The sequence below is a fragment of the Coptis chinensis genome, chromosome 3, assembly GCF_015680905.1.
Source record: "Coptis chinensis isolate HL-2020 chromosome 3, ASM1568090v1, whole genome shotgun sequence".
NCBI lineage: Eukaryota > Viridiplantae > Streptophyta > Magnoliopsida > Ranunculales > Ranunculaceae > Coptis > Coptis chinensis.
In genome coordinates this window covers 81,966,417-81,973,407 of record NC_141458.1, presented here as the reverse complement: position 1 = coordinate 81,973,407, position 6,991 = coordinate 81,966,417, and the positions used below count along the sequence as shown (strand labels likewise).

Genomic DNA, 6,991 nt, shown 5'->3' with positions numbered 1-6,991 from the left:
TTCGCTTTTAGTACAACCTGAAAACCAAAGCAATAATGCTTTTCACTTAGTTTAGTGTATAAATAAAATTAGCAGAAGATAAAATTAAACAATATATTCCAAAAACCCCAGTGATCCAGCTGAAGATAAGATGGAAAGTGAAAATGAAATAAGGATAGAAGACCCTGAAGAAAGAATTTGTTCTACAAAAGATCAATTTGTATGTCTTATTAATGAATGCAAGAAGAAGAAGGTAAGCCTTTGGTGAGAATATTTGAATACTGATGAGATGCTGAATTTCCTCAATGTGCGTCCTCTTGATCTTAGGTTTCATTTCAGTTCTTTAGACGATAATTTGGCAAATGTGGTTATATTTTAACCGTTCTTATTTTTTGATGAATATAAGAAATGGGAATTCTGGGAGTGCTGTTGCTTTGTGATGAGAAATTTCAAGGCAGGAAGGCTTTATTGTTTATCAAGCTAGTTTTTTTTTTTTTTTTTTGTAAAGGTCGGGGTGGGTTTTTTTTTACTTCTGAAAAATGAGGTGGTGTAGATGAAGATGGAAGTGTTGTTATTGATGGAGAAGAAGGAGGGCGTGTTAGAACTCGAAGTGAAGGCAGAGGAGTGTTTAGGAGTCCATTGAAGAAGATGATAAAAGATTAAAAGAGAGTATAGAAATAAAGGTGTTTTTTTTTTTTTTTTTTTTTTTTTTATCTATTTTGGGTTGAGAACAATTGAAATCGGCAAAAAAAAAGCATAGAATTCTTTTTTTTATGTCGAATTATTGGAAAATATGATGTCATTTTCAGAGAAAATAAAGGGGCTGACGTGGGTCACTGAGAGTATTCTCAACTACTCAGTATTAATGGACTTTGATTTAAGTTGGAAACAAGACCAAAGACCAAATGCCTGGCGCCACGAAGTTCAAAGTGAATATAGCCCAAATGCCCAACCACCGGCGTTGATATGAATGGTGACTTATGTAGCTAAATTGGGCTTTAGCACTTCTATCTGTACGTATTCTCTAATAATAGAATTTACTTTCCTTTTCTTTTGAACTTTAGCTATCCCTGTTTGATATTTATCTAGTTTTGGATTTAAATTTTGACTAAAGGGTCATCAGAAGCAAACAGTCTATGGTAGCGGGTGGAACTGTGGAACTCCACATTGCAGAATTGTTGTAACATTTTTTAGATTATTCCTGATGATCCAATTAAACTCGTTACTTGTGAGCCAAAAAATACGACCAATTTATCAGACATGCATAAGTGGATTTTGATCACCAGTAGCAAGCCTGGAGGAGGGGACCATATATGCATCAGATGAGCACCAAAAGTTAAAGTGGATGTGTACACCCTAGCTACTACTCCTCCAACCGTACACAATTAATGAGACGAAACCTTAAAACCTTCACAAATCACAAGTCATTGATTCCCATTCCTGCTCATGTGTCACTATAAATATGAGTTCATTTGTTGGAGACTGAAGAACCCATCCATCTCTCTCTTCTTGTCTCAACTCCACCGTACCATGGCTTCCTCTTTCCTTCTCATTTACATACTCATCATCCTCTCTAGCGTACAATTTTCTTGTTCTGCTTCTGATAATGGGAGGCATTTCCCAAATATTAAAGCTGCCAGTGAGTACAAATAAAAAAGAACCATTGCAAATCTCGTTGTTTCAAACCGTTATGATTACATCATCATTGGCGGAGGAACAGCTGGGTGTCCTTTAGTAGCGACTCTATCACCGTTTGCTACTTGAGAGAGGGGGTGTGCCTTTCAACAACCCAAATATCTTAAGACTTGAGAACTTTCACCTATCCCTTGCTGATACATCGCCACATTCTGCTTCCCAAACATTTATATCAACAGATGGTGTGATAAATGCAAGGGCCAAGGTCTTGGGTGGAGGTTCTGCCATCAATGCTGGTTTCTACACGAGGGCAGACCCAAGGTAAGGATCGGAACATATATATATTGGGATCTTTAAACTGTTTTATTTACTTTTCTTGAATCTTAGTTTGGACATGATTTCTAACGCTTTTTTTGCTTTACAAATGATCTTCTGCAGCTTTATTGAGAAAGCAGGCTGGGATGCTGAACTCGTCAACCAATCCTACCCCTGGGTTGAAGAGCAGATCGTGAAACAGCCAAATATTGCCCCTTGGCAAGAAGCAGTGAGGAGGGGGGTCCTTGAAGTTGGTGTAGTTCCTGATAATGGAAATTCTTATGAGCACAAGTATGGAACAAAAGTTGGAGGCACCATCTTTGATGAGGATGGTACCCGTCACACTGCTGCCGAGCTGCTAGCTTCGGCTAATCCTAATAACCTACACGTCTATATTCATGCTAACGTTGAGAAAATCATTTTTAATAGTACAGGTAAAAAACAACACAAAAAGACAAACTTTTATTTATATTTCTGCTAGTAATTAGTTAGTACACGCACTGACTTAACTTTGTGTTGCACTTACAGACGAGATGAAACCACCTAGGACTGCTGCTGTGAAGTTCCGTGATGAAAAAGGTAAGAGGCATTTGGCTTTTCTCTCAAGTAAAGAACACAGTGAGGTTTTTCTGTCATCTGGAGCAATTGGCTCTCCGCAGCTACTGCTTTTAAGTGGAGTTGGACCTGCAGCAAACCTCAAGAGACTGAAAATACCAGTGGTCCAAGACAACAGAAATGTGGGAAAAGGCCTAGCTGACAATCCCTTAAACTCTATCTTCATTCCAACGAAGAAACCTGTAAAGCAGTCTCTTATAAGGACTGTGGGGATCACAAAATTAGGTGTTTTCATTGAAGCTAGTAGTGGTTTTAGCCAATCATCAGACAGCATTCAGACATCACGGAATTACGTCCGCAGAGGTCAGTAGTTACTTATTAGAACCTGGAAAAGGGTACTTGGTTTTCAATTAACACTTCAATCAATAAACTAAATTATATGTTATTGCACAATGATCAGATTGGGAAACTTTCAACCATCCCTCCAAAGCAACGGACAGAAGCAGCCATACAAGCCTACAGGAAAAGGAAACCAGACTTACCACATGAAGTATTCAACGGTGGTTTTATTCTGGAGAAGATAGCTGGACCACTATCAACTGGTGAGCTGAGATTAAAAAACACCAACATCAGTGACAATCCCATCGTCACATTCAACTACTTCACCCATCCCTACGATTTGAAACGATGTGTCGATGGGATTCGCTTGGTTGAGAAGATTGTGCGCACAAAATGCTTTGCAAAGCTCACAAATGATGACAAGTTGACAATGGATATGATACTGAACATGAGCGTGACGGCTAATGTGAATCTGATACCAAAGCACACGAATGACACCAAGTCCTTGAAGCAGTTTTGCAAGGATACAGTGATCACTATTTGGCATTATCATGGAGGGTGTCATGTAGACAAAGTGGTGGATCGAAACCATAGGGTTCTGGGTGTGGATGGACTCCGCGTCGTCGACGGTTCAGTTTTCAGTGAAACCCCAGGCACAAATCCTCAAGCTACTGTCATGATGAGGGAAAGGCTGGAAAGGGCAGGCAAGTATTTTTGAAACTATTATATTGTTTTTGGAGTGGATGTAGGTATATGGGTTTGACCATTATGAGGGAAAGGCTGGAAAGGGGGCTGGTTAGTATGGGCCAGGACTGATCGAAGAGACGAAGACACTTTAGGCTGGAAAGGGGGCTGGTTAGTATGGGCCAGATCGAACTGTTTTTATCTCTATTAATGGAATGAAATAATTTCCACTCGCTTGTATCTCTTTTGTTAATTAATGTTGATTTTCGTATTTCGTTATTTTGTTTCCATGATTTTGGGTTCTGTTATATGGTTGCATGCGGTTGTTTTCTTCTCTATTTCGCGCGATAATAGCTTTACTTAAATAAGATGTATAATCCTTTTTATTGAATTGGAACACAATTAGATTTAGTGCTCTTCATTTTTATATTGAATTTGGACGCAGCAATTTATTGTTACCTCAGCTCCTACTGAAACGATTAACAGTACGTGGATTTTGAGTAAGATTATACCCCTACATGGTAAGCTTCATAGGTCAGCCAATTGCACACCATTGACTATGTATCTCCATGTAGAACAAGAGGTGTTACAGCGCTGTTGGGTGATAGCTAAGCGATATCTTCTCTCTAAATCCCAACATATAAAGTAGTATAGACTGAATTGGTAAAAAGGATTATTGCAAATGAAACTTTAAATGACCAAAAAATATATTGAATTTTTTACTTGGTTTCAAAACAGACAACGTATTTTTTTTTTTATATCTTAATTAGTAGAGTATACTATAATTAACATGGACATTTAAATTGGACTAACCTTTTTTCTATCATGAAATACCCTTGATAAAATATTAAAATCAATTATTCAATGCCTTTAAGAAGGACTACTTAGTCATTTCAAAATTTACTACCATCTATACCTTTAAGATTATATAGTAACTTAAGGACGTATGTGTAAATTCAGGTCGAAATCAACTATACGCCCCTATTCAATTGTTCGCGACTTACCCATTATTGATTGCCCAAATAATTACCTTTTATGAAATTAAAATCGAGAAACCAACTGTCTCTCTTCCACTTTACAGCTCCCCCTCTTTTGCAAACAGAAAATGAAATAATATCAGCCATCGTTCTCTCTCTTCCAATTGAGTTCTCCCACAAATAATCGAACCTCTCAACCAAGCCTTCAGTCAAGACAATTCAGGTAGGCCTTTTTGTTTCTTAACATCCTTTTTTCTGCTTTAGCTAGAGAGTTGATCAATTTGCTGTTGCTGTAGCGTCCTGATGGCGATATAATAGATTGTGTTCTATAAGCTTTCTAAAAAACACGTAATACATATCGATGTTGAGTTATTTATATGTGTTTTGTTTGGAGCAACAGAACTTCAACTGGATGCACAGGAAATTCCATCGCACTGCTGGTGGCTACATGGTTTCTCCAAAGAAAGGTACGAAGCAAATATTAAATCTTAATTCTTAATACTGCACATTTATATTCTTCAAGTGATTATTTGGAGTGAGGGTGTAACTTTTAAATATTCATCAGCTAAGTAAGCCATTTTCGTTATCTGTGAAAGTAATCCAATGTATACAAATAGAAGCCAAAGAACGAGTTTGTAGTTCACTTTCTTCCATTCTATTTAGCCTAATAGAGTACTTTAGATGTGTGAACAATTTCTTTTAAGGTGATACGACTTTTGGCTAGCGAATGGCCAGAGTCTAACAGGCTAAGCACCACAAGCGCATCTCTGCTTTGCATAAGTCCATACATAGTTATATACACGCAACAGAGAACAATGGCATCACAACTTTTCAACACCAATTTGTTTTCTCGACACTTAAATGTACAGAATAAAAGGACACTGGGTAGGCAAAAACTGTAGAATATATCCAATTTAGATTTTGATCGCCCTCAGTTACTCTAGAGAGTTGATCAAGTTGCTGTTGCTGTATAGTCCTGATGTCGATATAATAGATTATGTTCTATCTCACCAACAACTAGCTTTTGATCACCGTCATTTACAAGGACAAAAACCTTTGGTAATGGATATTGGTGCTTGGATTTTCTCTTAATGCAAGAAACATGTAAGAGAACATATCGTTAAAAACATAAAGTTTTTCCTTATCTCTGCTTTGTAGAATCCACCGGAAAGACCAAATGGCTACAACGCGATGAATGTTAAGGTTTGCAGTTATGGTCACTTTATGGTGAATTATGTCCTGAAGGAACAATTCCCATTAGAAGAATAACAGAAGAAGATATAGTAAGAGCAAGTTTTGTGCAAAGATTTGGAAGTAAAATAGGCAAGGCCGGTTAGACGCGATTCATCAAGCAGTGACCATGAGGTTGGTACATAATCTTTCATTAAGGTTTTTCCATGAAATTCAACCAAGCTCAATCACCAAATTAAAGTGTACGTACCACTTCAATTAAATTCCTCTTTTCTTAATGGCTGGAATGCTTTTGCTCATCAATTTTTAGTAACTTTCCACCCACAATGAAAGTGTATGTATCTCTTAAAAAACGTTTATAGAGTAATCCATTGAATGCAAATGTTCTGACTAAGAAATTGATTGGACAAGTTCCACTATCATATAATGAAATATAAGAAATTAGGCAGTGAAGCTTTAGAAAACAAGATAACAGACAAAAACATAGTGGAAAAGAGAGTATGGTGATTGCTTATTGAACACAATTTGAAAATCATGTATGTTTCGATTAGCAAGTTACATAATTTGAAATCGGGTATGTTTCCTTTTTTCCCCCAAATCTCTCAGTCAAACAAATTTCAAAGTCAATTTCTATTTTATTAGTTCTTATGGTTTTTACCTTCCATCGGATTTGGTCCTATTGTAGGTATCCATCGGATTTGGTCCTATTGCAGGTACGGGATTATCAAAAGGCTTTATCTGACTCAGAGATATTTGTGCTTGATTAAATTTTCCCACCCTCAACTAGGTGAGAGATGTTGGTTTCTATTTCTATGTGCACTTAGGGTTTGAATATCACTAACACTTGCAGAGGTGCCCCGACAAGCTATCTCCTATTTTATTTTATGTTGATTGGATTATTGTTCTATTTGGAAGCATATTTACATAGTTAATCCTTTCTTGCTATCAGGTTATTAGTATAAAGGAAGCAATGCTTGATAAAGATAGCTGAATGTTACAACTTATGCATTGATTTTAATATATTGTGACATGAGACTTGATTGTTTATAATTTTTTCTATGTTGTTGTTCATACATTGATGGGTATTTACACATAAGGTTCGGATTATCTAGAATTGAATACAAGCCTGAGTGTGGTCATTAGTCATTATTGGTATTCTTTTGATCAATCTTTTGTAGTTTAGATTTTATAACTTTTCATTTTAACGATTTATGTGCCATGATTTCACCATGAAAGAGACTAATTTCACCTGTAGCAGCCGAGTCCGCTTTGAATTCTAATGTGTTCCTCCTGGTTGTTAAACCTTGCTACGATCG

The 6,991-nt window shown here is 36.8% G+C and overlaps 1 pseudogene across 1 annotated transcript; it reads left to right on the top strand.

Annotated features, from left to right (window-relative positions):
• The first annotated feature begins 212 nt into the window (after positions 1-212).
• LOC147511100 (protein HOTHEAD-like) lies at positions 213-3,737 on the top strand (annotated as a pseudogene). The gene is made up of 5 exons (XR_015216029.1): positions 213-232; positions 1,638-1,935; positions 2,053-2,363; positions 2,458-2,847; positions 2,945-3,737. The product of XR_015216029.1 is annotated as a protein HOTHEAD-like (transcript).
• Positions 3,738-6,991: the final 3,254 nt, after the last annotated feature.